Consider the following 23,566-nt stretch of genomic DNA (forward strand, 5'->3'; position numbering starts at 1 on the left):
CTTGTTTTTGGAATTAAACGCCAGCTTGGTGCTTGTTTCTGGCGTTAAACGCCAGACAGATGCTTGTTTCTGGCGTTTAAACGCCAAAATGCTCCTCCTCCACGGTGTGCTATTTTTAATGCTGTTTTTCATTCTGTTTTTGATTTTTTAGTAGTTTTTATGATTCCACATGATCATCAACCTAATAAAACACGAAATAAAAATAAAAATGTAATTAAATATAATTAAATAAGTGCTTGACAGTGAGCTCTCATGGAGCCTCACAGTGAGCTTTTTTAAATAAATGCCTCCCAACAAGTGCTTTTTTAATGTCAATAGCTTGAAAGTGAGCTCTCATGGAGCCTCACAGGGAATCAGAGCAAGGTTGAAACCTCCCAACACCAAACTTAGAGTTTGAATGTGGGGGTTTAACACCAAACTTAGAGTTTGGTTGTGGCCTTCCAACACCAAACTTAGAGTTTGACTGTGGGAGATTTGGTTGATTCTGCAGTGAGAGAAGCTTTTCATGCTTCCTCTCCATGGTTACCGAAGGAGATCCTTGAGTCTTAAACACAAGGTTGTCCTCATTCAGTTGAAGGACCAACTCTCCTCTGTCCACATCAAGCACAGCTCTTGCTGTGGCTAGGAAGGGTCTTCCAAAGATGATGGATTCATCCTCATCCTTTCTAGTGTCTAGGATTATGAAATCAGCAGGGATGTAAAGGCCTTCAACCTTTACTAACACGTCCTCTACTTGTCTATAAGCTTGTTTTCTTGAGTTGTCTGCCATCTCTAAAGAGATTCTGGTAGCTTGCACCTCAAAGATCCCAAGTTTCTCCATTATAGAGAGTGGCATTAAGTTTATTCCTGACCCCAGGTCACACAGAGCCTTCTCAAAGGTCATGGTGCCTATGTTACAGGGAATTAGGAATTTACTAGGATCCTATTTCTTTTGAGGTAATTTCTGCCTATCCAATGTATTTAGTTCATTGGTAAGTGATGAGCGGATAATTTATACGCTTTTTGGCATTATTTTTAGTATGTTTTTAGTACATTTTAGTTAGTTTTTATTATGTTTTTATTAGTTTTTAAATAAAAATCACTTTTCTGGGCTTTACTATGAGTTTGTGTGTTTTTCTGTAATTTCATATATTTTCTGGCTGAAATTGAGGAACCTGAGCAAAAATCTGATTTAGAGGCTGAAAAAGGACTGTAGATGCTGTTGGATTCTGACCTCCCTGCACTCAAAGTGGATTTTCTGGAGCTACAGAAGCCAAATTGGCGCACTCTCAATCGCGTTGGCAAGTAGACATCCTGGGCTTTCCAGCAATATATAATAGTCCATACTTTGCCCGAGATTTGATGGCCCAAACAGGCGTTCCAAGTCAGCTCAAGAATTCTGGCGTTTAACTCCAGAACTGGCACAAAAGCTGGAGTTAAACGCCCAAACTGACATAAAAGCTGGCGTTTAACTCCAAGAAATGTCTCTACACATGAAAGCTTCAATGCTCAGCCCAAGCACACACCAAGTTGGCCCCGGAAGTGGAATTTTACAATAAACACCCTAGCTTACTCATTTTCTGTAACCCTAGGTCACTAGTTTACTATAAATACTACTTTCAGTGATTCATATTGTACCTCATGACATTCTACACGTTTTTCATTGTATTTTCTACAGCATGAGTCTCTAAACCCCATTGTTGGGGGTGAGGAGCTCTGCTGTTCTTCATGAATTAATGCAATTACTACTGTTTTCCATTCTATTACTTTTGCTTCCATTCTAAGATATTCATTCACACTTCAACTTGATGAATGTGATGATCCGTGACACTGATCATCATTCTCACTTATGAACGCGTGCCTGACAACCACCTCCGTTCTACCTTAGATTGAATGCATATCTCTTAGCCTCATGATTCAAATCAGAGTCTTCGTGGTATAAGCTAGAATCATTGGCGGTCATTCCTGAGATCCGGAACGTCTAAATCTTGTCTGTGGTATTCTGAGTAGGATCTGGGAAGGGATGACTGTGACGAGCTTCAAACTCGCGAGTGTTGGGTGTAGTGACAGACGTAAAAGGATCAATGGATCCTATTCCGACATGATCGAGAACCGACAGATGATTAGCCGTGCGGTGACAGCACATTTGGAACATTTTCACTGAGAGGACGGGATGTAGCCATTGACAATGGTGATGCCCAACATAAAGCTTGCCATGGAAGGAATCTTGCGTGCATGAAAAAGAAGACAGTAGGAAAGCAGAGGTTCAGAAGACAAAGCATCTCCAAAGCCTCAACTTGTTCTTCATTACTGCATAACAAGTATTTATTTCATGTTCTTTTAATTTTTACAATTAAATCTGAGAATTACTGATATCCTGACTAAGAGTTACAAGATAACGATAGCTTGCTTCAAGCCGACAATCTCCGTGGGATCAACCCTTACTCACGTAAGGTATTACTTGGACGACCCAGTGCACTTGCTGGTTAGTTGTGCGGAGTTACAAAAGTGTGATTGTAATTTCGTGCACCAAGTTTTTGGCGCCGTTGCCGGGGATTGTTTGAGTTTGGACAACTGACGGTTTATCTTGTTGCTTGGATTAGGAATATTTTATTTTTGTTGGTTTAGAGTCTTTTATTTGAGTTTAGTTTTATATTTTAAGTTTGGTGTCAATTGCATGCTTTTATTTTCTTTTAATTTTTCGAAATTGCATGTCCTCAGTTCTTTCTTGATTTTTAAAAATTCTAAGTTTGGTGTCTTCTTTGTGTTTTCCTTTAATTTTTCGAAAATTTTTGTTTGATTCTCTAAAAATTTTAAGTTTGGTGTGTTTTTGTGCTTTTATTTACTTAAAAATTTTTCAAAAATTTGTTCTTGGTGTTCATCTTGATCTTCAAAGTGTTCTTGGTGTTCATCTTGACATTCAAAGTTTTCTTGTTTGTTCTCTGTGTTTTGATCTAAAATTTCTAATTTTAGTGTCATTTTGTTGTTTTTCTCTTTCCGCATTAAAATTCAAAAAATAAAAAAATATTCCTTCCTTATTTTACTCATAAATTTCGAAATTTTGCATTAATTTAGTCAAAGATTTTCAAAATCATATCTTTTTTTAGTCAAGTCAATATTCTAATTTCAAAAATTGATCTTTTCACACCTTTTTCAAAAATAAAATCTTTTTAATTTGCAATCATATCTTCTCAATCGTATCTTTTTCAAAATAATTCTCAATCATATCTTTTTAATTACTAATTTCAAAATCTTTTTAATTAATTAATTTATTTAGTTTTCAATTTGCTTTTATTTTATTTTATTTTATTTCTGTTTTCAAAATATTATTTTATTTTCCATTTATTTTACTTATTATTTTCGGTTACTCTTAAACAAAAAAAAAAAATATAATTCATATCAATTCCCTTTTCTCCATCATGGACATACGTGGAAGTGAACAGTCTAGAAGGACTCTGGGGTCATATGCTAACCCCATTACAGCTGCATATGGGAGTAGCATCTGTATACCTCTCATCAAAGCAAGCAGCTTTGAGCTAAATCCTCAGCTCATTATCATGGTGCAGGAAAATTGCCAGTATTTTGATCTTCCACAGGAAGAACCTACTGAGTTTCTGGCACAGTTCTTACAAATTGCTGATACAGTACGTGATAAAGAAGTGGATCAGAATGTCTACAGATTATTACTGTTTCCATTTGCTGTAAAAGATCAAGCTAAGAGGTGGTTAAATAACCAACCCACAGCAAGCATAAAAACATGGAGACAGTTATCAGAAAAATTCTTGAATCAATTTTACCCTCCAAAAAGGATGACACAGCTAAGGCTGGACATCCAAGGCTTTAAACAAGAGGATCATGAATCCCTTTATAATGCCTGGGAGAGGTACAAAGGGATGCTGAGAAAATGCCCCTCTGAAATGTTTTCAGAGTGGGTACAGTTAGACATCTTCTACTATGGACTTACAGAAAGAGCTCAGATGTCCCTAGACCACTCAGCTGGTGGATCTATACACATGAAAGAAACAATTGAAGAAGCTCAAGAGCTCATAGATACAGTTGCTAGAAATCAACATCTGTATTCAAACAGTGAGTCCTCCATAAAAGAAGAGGCTATGGCAGTAACTACTGATCCCAATCCTCAAGAACAGATTGTTGAACTTAATCGGCAATTACTCCTTATGACAAAATAATTAGCAGAATTCAGAGAGATTTTCCAAGACACTAAAAATGCTAACAAGAATATAGAAGCACAATTGAATCAGACAAGACAATAGCTATCTAAACAGATAACAGAAGAGTGCCACGCTGTCCAACTAAGGAGCAGGAAGACATTGAATAACTCAGCTCAAAATAGCAAAAAGTCAAGAAAGGAACAAATGACAGAGGATGACCAAACCACTACCCAAGATCCCTCTGAGGACATCAAGAGCCCAGAGAGGAATAACTCTGGCATTCAAACGCCAGAAAAGGGTGGGAAGCTGGCGTTAAACGCCCATCCAGCACCCAATCCTGGCGTTCAAACGCCTATGAGGGATCAGACACTTGCAAGTGCTGATAGTAACCCCTCTAAGAAGGCTTCTCCAACCACTTCTGTAGGGAATAAACCTACAGCAACTAAGGTTGAAGAATATAGAGCCAAGATGCTTTATCCTCAGAAACTCCGTCAAGTAGAACAGGATAAATAATTTGCCCGCTTTGCAGACTATCTCAGGACTCTTAAGATAAAGATCCCATTTGCAGAGGCACTTGAGCAAATACCCTCTTATGCTAAGTTCATGAAAGAGATCTTAAGTCATAAGAAGGATTGGAGAGAAACTGAAAAAGTGTTTCTCACTGAAGAATGCAGTGCAGTCATTCTGAAAAGCTTACCAGAGAAGCTTCAAGATCCAGGGAGCTTTATGATACCATCCACAATAGAGGGTGCTTGTACTAAGACAACTCTATGTGACCTTGGAGCAAGTATCAATCTAATACCTGCATCCACCATCAGAAAGCTTGGCTTGACCAAAGAGGTCAAACCAACCCAGATATGTCTTCAACTTGCTGATGGCTCCATTAAATACCCATCAGGCATAATTGAGGACATGATTATCAAGGTTAGGCCATTTGCCTTTCCCACTAACTTTGTAGTGCTGGAAATGGAGGAACACAAGAGTGCAACTCTGATTCTAGGAAGACCTTTCCTAGCAACTGGACGAACTCTCATTGATGTCCAAAAAGGGGAAGTGACCCTGAGAGTCAATGAGGATGAGTTCAAGTTAAATGTTGTCAGAGCTATGCAGCATCCAAACACGTCAAATGACTGCATGAGCGTTGATATTATTGACTCCCTGGTGGAAGAGGTCAATATGACTGAAATTCTTGAATCAGAGCTAGAGGACATCTTTAAAGATGTTCAGCCTGATCTGGAGGAATCAAAGGAAATAAAAGAACCTCTGAAAATCCCTCAGAAAGAGGAGAAACCTCCTATACCCGAGCTCAAACCACTACCACCATCCCTGAAATATGCATTTCTGGGAGAGGGTGACACTTTTCAAGTGATCATAAGCTCTGCTTTAAATCCACAGGAAGAGAAAGCACTAATTCAAGTGCTAAGGACACACAAGACAGCTCTTGGGTGGTCCATAAGTGACCTTAAGGGCATTAGCCCCGCAAGATGCATACACAAGATCCTATTGGAGGATGAGGCTAAACCAGTGGTTCAACCACAGAGGAGGCTAAATCCAGCCATGAAGGAAGTGGTGTAGAAAGAGGTCACTAAGTTACTAGAGGCTGGGATTATTTATCCTATTTCTGATAGCCCCTGGGTGAGTCCTGTCCATATTGTCCCCAAGAAGGGAGGCATGACAGTGGTTCATAATGAAAAGAATGAACTGGTTCCTACAAGAACAGTTACAGGGTGGCGTATGTGTATTGACTACAGAAAGCTCAATACAGCCACCCGAAAGGATCACTTTCCTTTACCATTCATAGACCAGATGCTAGAGAGACTAGCAGGTCATGAATATTACTGCTTTTTGGATGGCTATTCAGGTTACAACCAAATTACAGTGGATCCTCAGGACCAAGAGAAAACAGCATTCACATGTCCTTCTGGAGTATTTGCTTACAGAAGAATACCTTTTGGTCTGTGCAATGCACCTGCAACCTTTCAGAGGTGCATGCTGTCTATCTTCTCTGATATGATAGAGAAGTTCCTGGAAGTCTTCATGGATGACTTTTCAGTATTTGGAGACTCATTCAGCTCCTGTCTTGATCATCTAGCACTTGTCTTGAAAAGGTGCCAAGAGACTAACCTGGTCTTAAACTGGGAAAAATGTCACTTTATGGTGACTGAAGGAATTGTCCTTGGGCACAAAATTTCAAGCAAGGGAATAGAGGTGGATCAAGTCAAGGTAGAGGTAATTGAGAAATTACCACCACCTGCCAATGTTAAGGCAATCAGAAGCTTTCTGGGGCATGCAGGATTCTATAGGAGGTTCATAAAGGATTTTTCAAAAATTGCAAAACCTCTAAGCAACCTGCTAGCTGCTGACACGCCATTTGTGTTTGACACAGAGTGTCTGCAGGCATTTGAGACCCTGAAAGACAAGCTGGTCACAGCACCAGTCATCTCTGCACCTGACTGGACATTACCATTCGAACTAATGTGTGATGCCAGTGACAATGCCATTGGTGCAGTGTTGGGACAGAGGCATAACAAGCTTCTGCACGTCATTTACTATGCTAGCCGTGTTTTAAATGATGCACAGAAGAATTACACAACCACAGAAAAAGAGTTACTTGCAGTGGTTTATGCCATTGACAAGTTTTGATCCTATTTAGTAGGTTCAAAAGTGATTGTGTATACTGACCATGCTGCTCTTAAATACCTACTCACAAAGCAGGATTTAAAACCCAGGCTCATAAGATGGGTGTTGCTTCTGCAAGAGTTTGATATAGAAATAAGAGGCAGAAAAGGGACAGAGAACCAGGTAGTTGATCACCTGTCCTGGATAGAACCAGTAGCAGGGGCGTCCCACCCTCCTACTGAGATCTCTGAAACCTTTCTGGATGAGCAACTCTTCGCCATTCAGGAATCACCATGGTTTGCAGACAGGAAAAGGAAGAAGCATGAAAGGCTTCTCTCAATATAGAGTCAAATAAAACCCCCCACATTCAAACTCTAAGTTTGGTGTTGGAAAGCCACAACCAAACTCTAAGTTTGGTGTTAAGAGGCCATCATATGCTCTGAGTATCTGTGAAGCTCCATGAGAGCCCACTGTCAAGCTATTGACATTAAAGAAGCGCTTGTTGGGAGGCAACCCAATTTTACTTATCTATGTTAATTTCTATTTTCCATTGTTATTTTATGTTTTCTGTAGGTTGATGATCATGTGAAGTCACAAAAACAATTAAAAAAGCAAAAACAAACTGAAAAATAGAATGAAAAACAGCACACCCTGGAGGAGAAGCCTACTGGCGTTTAAACGCCAGTAAAGGCAGCAGAATGGGCGTTAAACGCCCAGTCTGGCACCATTCTGGGCGTTTAACGCCAGAAATGGGCACCAGACTGGCGTTTAACGCTAGAAAAGGGCAAGAAGCTGGCGTTAAACGCCAGAAATGGGCAGCAACCTGGCCTTTAACGCCAGGATTTGCAGCAAAGGGCATTTTGCAAGCCTAATTGGTGCAGGGATGGGAAATCCTTGACACCTCAGGATCTGTGGACCCCACAGGATCCCCACCAACCTCAACTCACTCTCTCACTTTTTCACACCTTTTCATAATACTCTTTCCCAAATAATCTCCACCAATCACCTCCATTACTCCTCTAAAACCATCATACAAACCACCTACACCCACCCACTAAAATTCAAACCATCACTCCTTCCTTTTCCACATCATAACCACCTAAAACCCCCTTAGCTGAATAATTCACACACCTCCATCTCATCCATCTCTTCTTCTTCTCCTCCTTTCTTTATTCTTTTGCTCGAGGATGAGCAAACCTTTTAAGTTTGGTGTGGAAAAGCTTAGCTTTTTTTTTTGTTTTTTTTATAACCATTTATGGCACCTAAGGCTGGAGAAACCTCTAGAAAGAGGAATGGAAAGGCAATTGCTTCCACCTTTGGATAATTAAGTTCCAATAGGGGACAACTAAGGGTGGAGCACCAAGAGCATTCCATCCTCCTTCATGAAATTAGAGAAGATCAAAGAACCATGAGAGAGGAGCAACAAAGGCAAGGAAGAGACATTGAGGAGCTCAAGCACTCCATAATATCTTCAAGAGGAAGAACAAGCTGCCATCACTAAGGTGGACCCGTTCTTTAACTTCCTTGTTCTTTATTTTCCTATTTTTCGAAAATTATGCTTTATGTTTATTTATGTTTGTGTCTTTATTACATGATCATTAGTGTCCAAGTGTCTATGCCTTAAAGCTATGAAAATGAATCCATCACCTTTCTTAAATGAAAAATGTTTTTAATTGAAAAAGAAAAAGAAGTGCATGAATTTCAAATTTTAAAACAGTTTAATTATCTTGATGTGGTGGCAATACTATTGTTTTCTGAATGAATGCTTGAATAGTGCATATTTTTGAATTTGATTGTTTATGAATGTTAAAATTGTTGGCTCTTGAAAGAATGAAAGGAAAAGGAGAAATGTTATCTGATGATCTGAAAAATCATAAAATTGATTCTTGAAGCAAGAAAAAGCAGTGAAAAGCTTGCAAAAAAAAAAGCAAGCAGAAAAAGCCAATACCCCTTTAAACCAAAAGGCAAGGGTGATAAAAAGGATCCAAGGCTTTGAGCATCAGTGGGAAGGAGGGCCCACAGGAATAAAATCCTGGCCTAAGTGGCTAAACCTAGCTGTCCCTAACCATGTGCTTGTGGCGTGAAGGTGTCAAGTGAAAACTTGAGACTGAGCGGTTAAAGTCGTGGTCCAAAGCAAAAATAGTGTGCTTAAGAGCTCTGGACACCTCTAATTGGGGACTCTAGCAAAGCTGAGTCACAATCTGAAAAGGTTCACCCAGTTATGTGTCTGTGGCATTTATGTATCCGGTGGTAATACTGAAAAATAAAATGTTTAGGGTCACGGCCAAGACTCATAAAAGTAGCTGTGTTCAAGAATCAACATACTTAACTAGGAGAATCAATAACACTATCTGGATTCTGAGTTCCTATAGAAGCCAATCATTCTGAACTTCAAAGGATAAAGTGAGATGCCAAAACTGTTCAGAAGTAAAAAGCTAAAAGCCCCGCTCATCTAATTAATACTGATCTTCATGGATGTTTTTGGAATTCATTGTATGTTCTCTTCTTTTTATTCTATTTTATTTTTAGTTGCTTGGGGACAAGCAACAATTTAAGTTTGGTGTTGTGATGAGTGGATAATTTATACGCTTTTTGGCATTGTTTTTAGTATGTTTTTAGTACATTTTAGTTAGTTTTTATTATGTTTTTATTTGTTTTTAAATAAAAATCACTTTTCTGGGCTTTACTATGAGTTTGTGTGTTTTTCTGTAATTTCAGGAATTTTCTGGCTGAAATTGAGGGACCTGAGCAAAAATCTGATTCAGAGGCTGAAAAAGGACTGCAGATGCTGTTGGATTCTGACCTCCCTGCACTCAAAGTCAATTTTTCTGGAGCTACAGAAGCCTAATTGGCGCGCTCTCAATTGCGTTGAAAAGTAGACATCCTAGGCTTTCCAGCAATATATAATAGTTTATACTTTGCCCGAGATTTGATGGCCCAAACAGGCGTTCCAAGTCAGCTCTAGAATTCTGGCGTTTAACTCCAGAACTGGCACAAAAGCTGGATTTAAACGCCCAAACTGGCATAAAAGCTAGCGTTTAACTCCAAGAAATGTCTCTACACATGAAAGCTTCAATTCTCATCCCAAGCACACACCAAGTGGGCCCCGAAAGTGGAATTTTACAATAAACACCCTAGCTTACTCATTTTCTGTAACCCTAGGTCACTAGTTTACTATAAATACTACTTTCAGTGATTCATATTGTACCTCATGACATTCTACACGTTTCTCATTGTATTTTCTATGGCACGAGTCTCTAAACCCCATTGTTAGGGGTGAGGAGCTCTGCTGTTCTTCATGAATTAATGCAATTACTACTGTTTTCCATTCTATTACGCTTGCTTTCATTCTAAGATATTCAATCGCACTTCAACTTGTTGAATGTGATGATCCATGACACTCATCATCATTCTCACCTATGAACGCGTGCCTAACAACCACCTCCGTTCTACCTTAGATTGAATGCATATCTCTTAGCCTCATGATTCAAATCAGAGTCTTCGTGGTATAAGCTAGAATCATTGGCGGTCATTCTTGAGATCCGAAACATCTAAACCTTGTCTGTGGTATTCTGAGTAGGATCTGGGAAGGGATGACTGTGACGAGCTTCAAACTCGCGAGTGTTGGGCGTAGTGACAGACGCAAAAGGATCAATGGATCCTATTCCGACATGATCGAGAACCGACAGATGATTAGCCGTGCGGTGACAGCGCATTTGGAACATTTTCACTGCGAGGACGGGATGTAGCCATTGACAACGGTAATGCCCAACATAAAGCTTGCCATGGAAGGAATCTTGCGTGTATGAAGAAGAAGACAGTAGGAAAGCAGAGGTTCAGAAGACAAAGCATCTCCAAAGCCTCAACATGTTCTTCATTACTGCATAACAAGTATTTATTTGATGTTCTTTTACTTTTTACAATTAAATCTGAGAATTACTGATATCCTGACTAAGAGTTACAAGATAACCATAGCTTGCTTCAAGCCGACAATCTCCGTAGGATCGACCCTTACTCACGTAAGGTATTACTTGGACGACCCAGTGCACTTGCTGGTTAGTTGTGCGGAGTTACAAAAGTGTGATTGTAATTTCGTGCACCAGTAAGTAAGGGAGGTTCAGCTTCCCAATTCTCATTACTAAATAATTTGGCATTCAGCTTCATGATTGCACCAAGGTACTTAGCAACTTGCTCTTCAGTAACGTCTTCATTCTCTTCAGAAGAAGAATACTCATCAGAGCTCATGAAGGGCAGCAGGAGGTTCAATGGAATCTCTATGGTCTCTAGATGAGCCTCAGATTCCTTTGGTTCCTCAAAAGGAAACTCCTTATTGGTCACTGAACGTCCCAAAAGGTCTTCCTCACTAGGATACATGTCCTTCTCCTCCCTTGTAGGTTCGGCCATGATGGTCAAATCAATGGCCTTGCACTCTCTCTTTGGATTTTCTTCTGTATTGCTTGGGAGAGTACTAGGGGGAGTTTCAGTGACCCTTTTACTCAGCTAGCCCACTTGTGCCTCCAAATTTCTAATGGAGGACCTTGTTTCATTCATGAAACTGAAAGTGGCCTTAGATAGATCAGAGACTATATTTGGTAAGCTAGATAGATTCTGCTAAGAATTCTCTATCTGTTGCTGAGTGGATGATGGAAAAGGCTTGCTATTGCTAAACCTGTTTCTTCCACCATTATTAAAGCCTTGTTGAGGCTTTTATTGATCCTTCCATGAGAAATTTGGATGATTTCTCCATGAGGGATTATAGGTATTTCCTTAGGGTTCACCTATGTAATTCACCTCTGCTATTGCAGGGTTCTCAGGATCATAAGCTTCTTCTTTAGAAGATGCCTCTATAGTACTGTTGGATGATTCCTTCAATCCATTCAGGCTCTGAGAGATCATATTGACTTGCTGAGTCAATAATTTATTCTGAGCCAATATGGCATTCAGAGTATCAATTTCAAGAACTCCCTTCCTCAGTGGCGTCCCATTACTCACAGGATTCCTTTTAGAAGTGTACATGAACTGGTTATTTGCAACCATGTCAATGAGTTCCTGAGCTTCTGCAGGCATTTTCTTTAGGTGAATGGATCCACCTACAGAATGGTCCAATGACATCTTAGATAATTTAGACAGACCATCATAGAATATATCCAGGATGGTCCATTCTGAAAGCATGTCAGAAGGACACTTTTTCGTCAGTTGCTTGTATCTCTCCCAAGCTTCATAGAGGGATTCACCTTCTTTTTGTCTGAAGGTTTAAACATCCACTCTAAGCTTGCTAAGCTTTTGAGGAGGAAAGAACTTGGCTAAGAAAGCCGTGACCAGCTTATCCCAAGAGTTCAGGCTATCTTTAGGTTGAGAGTCCAACCATATTCTAGCTCTGTCTCTTACAGCAAACGGGAAAAGCATAAGCTTGTAGACCTCAGAGTCAACCCCATTGGTCTTAACAGTATCACAGATCTGCAAGAATTCAGTTAAAAACTGAAAAGGATCTTCTGATGGAAGTCCATGAAACTTGCAGTTCTGTTGCATCAGAGAAACTAATTGAGGTTTTAGCTTAAAATTGTTTGCTCCAATGGCAGGGATTGAGATGCTTCTTCCATGTAAATTGGAATTTGGTGCAGTAAAGTCACCAAGCATCTTCCCTGCATTGTTATTATTTTTGGCCATGTCTCCTTCTTTTTCGAAATTTTTAGTCAGATCTTCTCTAGAGAGTTGTGCTTTAGCTTCCCTAAGCTTCCTCTTCAGGGTCCTTTCAGGTTCAGGATCAGCTTCAACAAGAATGTTCTTATCCTTGTTCCTGCTCATATGAAAAAAGAAGAAAACAAAAAAGAAAATATGGAATCCTCTATGTCACAGTATAGAGATTCCTTATGTAAGTATAAAAAGAGAAGAATAGAAGAAGGAAAAGATAAGAATCCAAACACAGAGGGGAAGAGTGAGTTCAAATTCTTGAGTGAAGAGAAGTGTTAGTAAATAAATAAATAAATAGAAGGAGATGAGGGATGGAATTTTCGAAAATAATTGAAAAGAAAAGAAAAATATTTTTGTTTTTAAATTAAAAATTAAAGTTAAAATTTGAAAATTATGAAAGGAAAATAAAATTAAATCAAATTAACATTTAAAATAAATAGTTAATTAAAAAGGAATTTTGAAAAAGAGGGAAGGGATTTTCAAAAATTTGAGAGAGAAAGTTAGTTAGGTAGTTTTGAAAAAGATAAGAATCAAACAAAAAGTTAAGTGGTTAATTGAAAAAGATTTGAAAATCAAATTTTGAAAAGATAAGAAGTTAGAAAAGAAGTTAGAGAAGATTTTGAAATTAATTTTGAAAAAGATGTGATTGAAACTTATTTTGAAAAGATTTGAAAAAGAGATTTAAAAATATTTGATCTTGAAAATTAAAGTTGATTACTTGACTAACAAGAAACAAAAAGATATGATTTCAAAATTTAAAGATTGAACCTTTCTTAATAGGCAAGTAACACACTTAAAAAACTTTTGAATCAATCACATTAATTGTTAGTAAAGATTTTGAAATTATGAACAAGTTAAGAAAAAGATTTTTGAAAATCAATTTGAAATTTTTGAAAATCATAAAAGAAAAATGAAAAAGATTTGATTTTTGAAAAAGATTTGAAAAAGATAGAACTTTTAAATTGAAAATTTGATTTGACTCATAAGAAACAACTAGATTTTAAACATTTTTTAAAAAGTCAAGTCAAATTTTCGAATTTCATGAGAAGAAAAGGGAAGGATATTTTTTTGATTTTTGAATTTTTAATGATGGAAGAGAAAAACATGAAAAAGACTCAACGCATGAAACTTTTGGATCAAAACAAATGATGCATGCAAGAACACTATGAATGTCAAGATGAACACCAAGAACACTTTGAATGTCAAGATGAACACCAAGAACTTATATTTTGAACATTTTTAAGAAAAGAAAAACATGCAAGACACCAAACTTAGAAATTTTCAACTTTAGACACTAACAAATTGAAAACGCATATGAAAAACATGAAAAGACACAAAACATAAAAATGCAAAGATCAAACAAGGAAATTCATCAAGAACAACTTGAAGATTATGAAGAACATATGATGAATTTTCGAAAATTAAAGAAAATTATAAAAGCATGCAATTTTTATGATTTTATTAATTTTTTTGTATATTTTTTGAAAATTATTTTCAAAAAGAAAATAAGGATTTCCAAATTTTTAATATGAATTCTAGGAATCTTGCAATGTTAGTCTAAAACTCCGGTCCAGGAATTAGACATGGCTTACTAGCCAGCTGGTGCGCGGAAATCGTGATCGTTCATTCCTTGGTAACGGCGTCAAAAATTTTATACGCACGTTCATAATCTTAATTATTTGTCACAACTTCGCACAACTAACCAGCAAGTGCACTGGGTCATCCAAGTAATAAACCTTACGCGAGTAAGGGTCGATCCCACGGAGATTGTCAGCTTGAAGCAAGCTATGGTCACCTTGTAAATCTTAGTCAGGCAGATTCAGTTGGTTATGGAGATTTGATAATTAAAATATAATTAAAACGTAAAATAAAGATAGAGATACTTATGTAATTCATTGGTGAGAATTTCAGATAAGCGTATGTAGATGCTTTTGTTCCTTCTGAACCTCTGCTTTCCTGCTGTCTTCATCCACACATTCCAACTCCTTTCCATGGCAAGCTGTATGTTAGGCATCACCATTGTCAATGGCTACTTCCCGTTCTCTCAGTGAAAATGGTCCAAAATGCACTGTCACCGCACGGCTAATCATCTGTTGGTTCTCGATCCTGATGGAATAGGATTCAGTAATCCTTTTGCGTCTGTCACTACGCCCAGCACTCGGGAGTTTGAAGCTCGTCACAGCCATTCCTTCCCAGATCCTACTCGGAATACCACAGACAAGATTTAGACTTTCCGGATCTCAAGAATGGCCGCCAATAATTCTAGCCTATACCACGAAGACTTTGGTCGTGAATCAGGAGGCTAAAAGATATGCATTCAAGCTTGTTTTTATGTAGAACGGAAGTGTTTGTCAGGCACGCGTTTATAGGTGAGAATAGTGATGAGCATCACATGATCATCACATTCATCATGTTCTTGTGTGTGAATGAATATCTTAGAGAAGAATTAGGCTTGAGTTGAATAGATAAACAATAGTACTTTGTATTAATTCATGAGGAACAGCAGAGCTCCACACCTTAATCTATGGTGTGTAAAAACTCTACCGTTGAAAATACATAAGTGAAGGTCCATGCATGGCCGAGTGGCCAGCCCACATAAAGGTCTAAGATAACATAAAATTGATCAAATATTTCTAATACAATAGTAAAAGGTCCTATTTATATCAGACTAGTTACTTGGGTTTACAGAAATGAGTAAATGATGCAGAAATCCACTTTTGGGGCCCACTTGGTGTGTGCTTGGGCTGAGCATTGAGCTTTACACGGGTAGAGGCTTCTCTTGGAGTTGAACTCCACTTTGCAACCTGTTTCTGGCGTTTAACTCCACTTTGCAACATGTTTCTGACGTTTAACTCCAGAATGTAACATGGAACTAGCGTTGAACGCCAGTTTGCGTTGTCTAAACTCAGGCAAAGTATGAACTATTATATATTTCTGGAAAGCCCTGGATGTCTAATTTCCAATGCAATTAAAAGCGCACCATTTGGAGTTCTGTAGCTCCAGAAAATACACTTTGAGTGCAAGTAGGTCAGAATCCAGCAGCATCTGCAGTACTTCTTCAGCCTCTGATTCTGATTTTTGCTCAAGTCCCTCAATTTCAGCCAGAAAATACCTGAAATCACAGAAAAACACACAACATAGTAAAGTCTAGAAATGTGATTTTTTATTAAAAACTAATAAAAATATACTAAAAACTAACTAATTTATACTAAAAACTATATAAAAATAATGCCAAAAAACGTATAAATTATCCGCTCATCACAACACCAAACTTAAATTGTTGCTTCTCCCCAAGCAACTGAAAATCAAATAGGATAAAAAGAAGAGAATATACTATAGATTCTAAAATATCAATGAAACTTAGCTCCAATCAGATGAGCGGGACTAGTAGCTTTTTGCCTCTTGAATAGTTTTGGCATCTCACTTTATCCCTTGAAGTTCAGAATGATTGGCATCTGATGACAAGTCATCTTAGCCTATTTTAACTAGCCTTTTTCTTTTGTTTTCAATTGAATTATGCACTTTCTTGAGCCATAAGCAAGCCAATTGGGTAGATTTTCATGTTTCCTTTGATTTAATCAACCATGTATGAATTCATGCTATTTCATGAGGTTTTATGCTAAAATTGTCACATATTATGAAAGAATGAATATCTCATGATTTTGAGCATAGCTTTGATGTGTTTGGTTGATTAATGATAGGTGAAGAAAGCTTGGAGAAAGGTTGAAGCAAAGAGGAATGGCTAGGAGTGAAGAGAGGACAATGGTATAAGTGAAATTGAACCAGGAAGCAAGAAGTTAGCCCCAACGTTAGCCCCCTAACTTGGAGGCTAACGTTGGAACTTGAAATTTCCTCCCTGGCCATCCCACGTTTGCGCCAACGTTAGCCCCCTAACTTGGAGGCTAACGTTGGCACATGTATTCCTCCCTGGCCATCCAACGTTTGCGCCAACGTTAGCCCCCTAACTTGGAGGCCAACGTTGGCACATGAAAACATAAGGGAGAAGGGCCAACGTTTGCGCCAACGTTAGCCCCCTAACTTGGAGGCTAACGTTGGCGCCACACACCACAAGGCATACAAGGGGTATACTTCCAACAAGAATAACTTGAGCTACAGAGCTCCAAATGAGGTGATTCAAGAAGCATTGAAAAGTAGGAATCAAGAGCTTTCCAAGCATATATGGCACTGCATGGTGGACACTAAAATTGAGGGAGAAAACTGCCCCGCAATGAGCATAAACGAACATGGTGGCAACCTGCAGTGAGGCCAACTGACCTCTGCACCTTCAAAGGAGTATAACTCGAGCTGTAGAGCTCCAAATAATGTGCTCCCAACGGCATTGGAAAGTAGACATCCAGGGCTTTCCAACAATGTATAATAGTATGGGGTGGACAATACATTTGAGCCTCCAGAACTGGCGTTTTCGCCAACGTTTGAGGGCTAACGTTACCTCAAACGCTGCACACTAAAGCCAGCGACCATGCCCTCTTCAAATGATCATAACTTGAGTTGTAGATGTCCAATTGAAGTGATTCCAGGTGGGTTAGAAAGCTGACATTCAGAGCTTTCCAACCATATATGATAGTCTATATTGGGCATAAAATTGGCAACATGACAAGAGGACAAAGTTGGCGCCATAAAAGTGCATAAGGGAGGCCAACGTTAGGGTCAAAGTTAGACCCCTAACGTTGGCACCAACGTTCATACCAGCAAGTTTTGTGGGCTGCTATGAAAAGTTGGAGCCAAAGTTAGACCCCTAACTTTAGCTCCAACTTTTGGTCCAACTTTTGCAAACTCAACCCGGTTCAATTCGGTTCCTCTTCAAACTCGAAGAGCAATCAACCAAGGCCTTTATTAACCTAATTCCATCAAGAGCAAGGGCCCAAATGATCATCACTCAAAGGCACAAGAAATAGATAAAATAGGAATTTTATTTAATTGTAATTTGTTTTTAATTTCATTTTCATTTCCATTTTGTAAAGCCTATATAAGGCATCATTTTCATATTTGTGAGGAGGCTGGCTCCACTAGGGAGCACTAGAATTTGAGAGCTCTCTCTTTAATTTTCTTTGTTTTGAATCTTGGGTGGAGAATTGAAGGTGTTCTGTTTCATTCTCCCTCTGAGATTTCTCTTTGTTTTTCTTGCTGCTTTTAATTCACTGCACTTCAAAATTTCAATTCTGTTTTGATTCCCAGCATCCAATTTCCTTTATTCTTCCTGCAATTTAAATTTCCAGTTGCGTGATCTATTGCTCTTTTTAATTTCCAACACCCCAGCCCCTTTACTTTTCATGCAATTTACTTTTCTTGCAATTTAAGTTTCAGCTATTTTACTTTCTTGTTCTTTAACTTACTTGCAATTTTACTTTCTGCATCTTTAAGATTCATTGCAATTTACTTTCTGTTGGCTACATTTCACACAATTCACTAAATTTCAGCTTGACTAAACTAATCACCCACTAAAATTGCTTGATCCATCAATCCCTGTGGGATCGACCTCACTCCCGTGAGTTTTTATTACTTGATGCGACCCGGTGCACTTGCCGGTTAGATTTGTGTGTTTTGGGAGAAAATTATTTTTTCTCCAAAATACTCATCAAGTTTTTGGCGCCGTTGCCGGGGATTGATTAGATCAACAATGATTATGTGGGTGAGAAGTCTAGATCAAGCATTTTCTTTATTTTTGTTTTCTGTTTCAAGGTGAAACCAAGGTGTTTGAGTTTTTGCCTCACTAAGAAATTCTCATCTCTGATATGAGTAATTTCAATTTTCCTTGGTTGTGTGTTTTACAAAACTCAAATGGAGTTCAACTCATCTTATGATCAAACAAATTCTATGGGATATCACCCACCATCACCAAACTCTAATGATGGCTGGGGTTATCACCAAGAAACCTCAAATTCTGGGCACTCCAATTCATGGAGCTATGCTTCAGAACTACAAGATGAGAAAGAAAATCATATGGGATATTTCTCTCCACCACAAAATAATGCAAGTCATGATTCTAATGGTGGCTGGGAAGGGAATTCTAGTGCTCCATATGATAATCATCCAAAGATATCATCACTTGACCATACTTCAACCGAAAGCCCCTTTCAAAACTCACCACCCACACAAACTTCCATGAACCACTCAAGGCTTTCAGAGCTTGAGTCCAAGCTCGAAAAATATGCGAAAGAAGCACAAATATCCGAGAAAAGGCAAGAAGCTTTCTTCAAAAATATGAATGGAGAAGTAGAGAAAATAAGGAGGAGCTTAGAACCACTGAGCAAGAAAAATGAAGGCCAATTGATGGATATGAAGGAGAAAGTAGAAGAGCAAGATAAGGAGGCCACTGCATCAAGTGAACTTTCAATGAAGAATGAGGTGGTTGAACCTGAAACTGCACTTGAGATGACAAGAGAACATGAAAACTCACAACTCTCACAAACCTCCCTGGACCAAAATGCCTCAACATCTGAATCCATGATTGAAAGGTATGACGAGGAGATGAAGAAATGTTGGGAAGATCGACAAACCTCCCCCATGATAGAGTGATTGAAACAAATGTTGGGTGTAAAAGAGGAAGTGGAGGAGCAAGAAAGTGAAGAAGTCATTCCAAACTCAAGTGAGGCAAAGAAGTACATGAAGGAAGAATTCACAGAACCACCATTGCAAGAGACTCTGATGAAGACAAAACTCCAACAATCACACAACCACCAAAACATGGATTCAAAGAAGTGAAGGCAATTAACAAAAGCACCAAGAAGAGGATTGTGACCAAACTACCAAGGACAACATTCAAGAGGAGGTCAACCACAAGCAATCCAACCCCTGGACCAATAGCAAGCAAGCTCAATCAAGCCATGTACAAAAGAAAGCTTGCTGAGGAGAGACCAAGACAGGGGGTAATAGCTGAATCTTCTCCTCCTTTGAAGTCATTTCTCTTAACAAATTGGAAGAAGAGGAAGAAAGTAAAGAACAGGTAGACAGTAGGTACATTTCTTTTCCTTGCATTGTTTAAATTTCAAATAAATTGACATATGGTTGCATTCTAAGTTTGGTGTTGCTATGCAACAAAATTTGGTTCCAATTCTTACAAGATACTTGCATTAATTCCAAGTGAAAGTGTCACACTAAGTTTGGTGTGCCACTTATCTTTTATGCAAAGTATTATGCTCACCTTCTTAAGCTTGCAATCACAATGTCTCTGTCTCTTGTGCCTTGATTATTATCTTTAATTTTGCTTGCTTGAAACACATGTACTACTAACATTCCTTGTGAAAGACATTCATGATCCATCTTAACCCCATAGCCACGGTTCTAATAGTTGCTTGAGGATGAGCAAGCATTCTGAGTTTGGTATGGGAAGGAGGAGAATGGGAGGAAAATGACAACAATAGAGAAGATGAACTACAAGGTTGTAAAGTTCCTTTTCCTCTCATTTGTTTCAAGCACTATGAACTGCATGATTGTCTTTACCTTCTCTGTATGCATGTATGTATGAAAAGGCATAGTTTGATTTCTAAATTGCAACATGGTGCTATGTCATTATGATTTCCAACTTGAGTTTTGTGAATTCAAAAGCAACAAAAGTATCATGATCATAAACAAACAAGGCATTAAAGAAGATTTTAGCATGTGCATAAAAGTATTGGTAAGCTAGTATGTTTGATTGTTGCTTAATTGCATTAGATTTTATTTAATTGAAGTTTTCATCTAGGACATTTTGTGAAATCTTTTAAAATCATGAAAACCTCGAAGAAGCAAATGCAAAATAAAGCAAGAAAAGAAAAAGGGAAAGAATGAGAAAGCTGAAGGCTCTGAGTACCAATGGCAATTCATTTGTTAAGTACTTGTGGTGTTTATGTATCAAGCCAAATGCTTGAAAACAAAACACTTAGAAGTCAAGGTTAGGCTCAAAGTGCAAAAGCACTCCCTCAAAGCTCAAGGCTCTGAGCATCAATGATTAGAGAGTCAAGAAAAGAAAAGAAAAATGAGCTTAATGAAGTCCTCTAATCAAATGCTTGTGGTGCTTATGTATCAAGTGGTAATACTTGAAAACAAAGCATTTAGAAGTCGTAGCTTTGTTATCAACTCATGGGGCAAAGCACCCAAAAAGGAGAAGCTAATAAGAAAATCAAAAGCTTGTTTCAAGGAAGAAATATAAGAAAAAGATTTCATAAATTGAGCTAGATGGAAGCATCAATCATTTACATTTCTTTTGTGATTGTAGTATGCTTAAAAAACTAGCTTACCATGAACATTGAGTTGCTATTCTTCTTGCCTTGGATTGTCAATCTTTATTGCATGATTCTTTTCTTGCTTGGGGACAAGCAAGCTTTAAGTTTGGTGTTGTGATGACAAGTCATCTTAGCCTATTTTAACTAGCCTTTTTCTTTTGTTTTCAATTGAATTATGCACTTTCTTGAGCCATAAGCAAGCCAATTGGGTAAATTTTCATGTTTCCTTTGATTTAATCAACCATGTATGAATTCATACTATTTCATGAGGTTTTATGCTAAAATTGTCACATATTATGAAAGAATGAATATCTCATGATTTTGAGCATAGCTTTGATGTGTTTGGTTGATTAATGATAGGTGAAGAAAGCTTGGAGAAAGGTTGAAGCAAAGAGGAATGGCTAGGAGTGAAGAGAGGACAATGGTATAAGTGAAATTGAACCAGGAAGCAAGAAGTTAGCCCCAACGTTAGCCCCCTAACTTGGAGGCTAACGTTGGAACTTGAAATTTCCTCCCTGGCCATCCCACGTTTGCGCCAACGTTAGCCCCCTAACTTGGAGGCTAACGTTGGCACATGAAAACATAAGGGAGAAGGGCCAACGTTTGCGCCAACGTTAGCCCCCTAACTTGGAGGCTAACGTTGGCGCCACACACCACAAGGCATACAAGGGGTATACTTCCAACAAGAATAACTTGAGCTACAGAGCTCCAAATGAGATGATTCAAGAAGAATTGGAAAGTAGGAATCAAGAGCTTTCCAGCATATATGGCACTGCATGGTGGACACTAAAATTGAGGGAGAAAACTGCCCCGCAATGAGCATAAACGAACATGGTGGCAACCTGCAGTGAGGCCAACTGACCTCTGCACCTTCAAAGGAGTATAACTCGAGCTGTAGAGCTCCAAATAATGTGCTCCCAACGGCATTGGAAAGTAGACATCCAGGGCTTTCCAACAATGTATAATAGTATGGGGTGGACAATACATTTGAGCCTCCAGAACTGGCGTTTTCGCCAACGTTTGAGGGCTAACGTTACCTCAAACGCTGCACACTAAAGCCAGCGACCATGCCCTCTTCAAATGATCATAACTTGAGTTGTAGATGTCCAATTGAAGTGATTCCAGATGGGTTAGAAAGCTGACATTCAGAGCTTTCCAACCATATATGATAGTCTATATTGGGCATAAAATTGGCAACATGACAAGAGGACAAAGTTGGCGCCATAAAAGTGCATAAGGGAGGCCAACGTTAGGGTCAAAGTTAGACCCCTAACGTTGGCACCAACGTTCATACCAGCAAGTTTTGTGGGCTGCTATGAAAATTTGGAGCCAAAATTAGACCCCTAACTTTAGCTCCAACTTTTGGTCCAACTTTTGCAAACTCAACCCGGTTCAATTCGGTTCCTCTTCAAACTCGAAGAGCAATCAACCAAGGCCTTTATCAACCCAATTCCATCAAGAGCAAGGGCCCAAATGATCATCACTCAAAGGCACAAGAAATAGATAAAATAGGAATTTCATTTAATTGTAATTTGTTTTTAATTTCATTTTCATTTCCATTTTGTAAAGCCTATATAAGGCATCATTTTCATATTTGTGAGGAGGCTGGCTCCACTAGGGAGCACTAGAATTTGAGAGCTCTCTCTTTAATTTTCTTTGTTTTGAATCTTGGGTGGAGAATTGAAGGTGTTCTGTTTCATTCTCCCTCTGAGATTTCTCTTTGTTTTTCTTGCTGCTTTTAATTCACTGCACTTCAAAATTTCAATTCTGTTTTGATTCCCAGCATCCAATTTCCTTTATTCTTCCTGCAATTTAAATTTCCAGTTGCGTGATCTATTGCTCTTTTTAATTTCCAATACCCCAGCCCCTTTACTTTTCATGCAATTTACTTTTCTTGCAATTTAAGTTTCAGCTATTTTACTTTCTTGTTCTTTAACTTACTTGCAATTTTACTTTCTGCATTTTTAAGATTCATTGCAATTTACTTTCTGTTGGCTACATTTCACACAATTCACTAAATGTCAGCTTGACTAAACTAATCACCCACTAAAATTGCTTGATCCATCAATCCCTGTGGGATCGACCTCACTCCCGTGAGTTTTTATTACTTGATGCGACCCGGTGCACTTGCCGGTTAGATTTGTGTGTTTTGGGAGAAAATTATTTTTCCTCCAAAATACTCATCAGCATCTATAGGAACTTAGAATTCAGATAGTGTTATTGATTCTCCTAGTTCAGTATGTTGATTCTTGAACACAGCTACTTTATGAGTCTTGGCCATGGCCCTAAGCACTTTGTTTTCCAGTATTACCACCGGATACATAAATGCCACAGACACATAACTGGGTGAACCTTTTCAGATTGTGACTCAGCTTTGCTAAAGTCCCCAATTAGAGGTGTCCAGGATTCTTAAGCACACTCTTTTTTTTTTTGCTTTGGACCTTGACTTTAACCGCTCAGTCTCAAGTTTTCACTTGACACCTTCACACCACAAGCACATGGTTAGGGACAGCTTGGTTTAGCCGCTTAGGCCAGGATTTTATTCCTTTAGGCCCTCCTATCCACTGATGCTCAATGCCTTGGATCCTTTTTATTACCCTTGCCTTTTTGGTTTTAAGAGCTATTGGCTTTTTGCTCTTGCCGTTTGGTTTAAAGAGCTTTTGGCTTTTTCTGCTTGCTTTTTCTTTTTCTATTTTTTTCGCTATTTTCTTTTTTTCTCTTTTTTTCTGCAAGATTTTGTATTCGTTGCTTTTTCTTACTTCAAGAATCACTTTTACGATTTTTCAGATTATCAAATAACATGTCTCCTTTTTCATTATTCTTTCAAGAGCCAACATATTTAACATTCATAAACAACAATTTCAAAAGACATATGCACTGTTC

General features: G+C 38.4%; 1 non-coding gene across 1 annotated transcript; it reads left to right on the forward strand.

The window, feature by feature from the left end:
* Window positions 1–11,936: 11,936 nt before the first annotated feature.
* LOC112760610 (small nucleolar RNA R71) lies at window positions 11,937–12,044 on the forward strand. Its single transcript, XR_003181043.1, has one exon. It is a non-coding gene; the product is annotated as a small nucleolar RNA R71 (small nucleolar RNA).
* Window positions 12,045–23,566: the final 11,522 nt, after the last annotated feature.

Source organism: Arachis hypogaea, chromosome 16, assembly GCF_003086295.3.
Source record: "Arachis hypogaea cultivar Tifrunner chromosome 16, arahy.Tifrunner.gnm2.J5K5, whole genome shotgun sequence".
Taxonomy (NCBI): domain Eukaryota; kingdom Viridiplantae; phylum Streptophyta; class Magnoliopsida; order Fabales; family Fabaceae; genus Arachis; species Arachis hypogaea.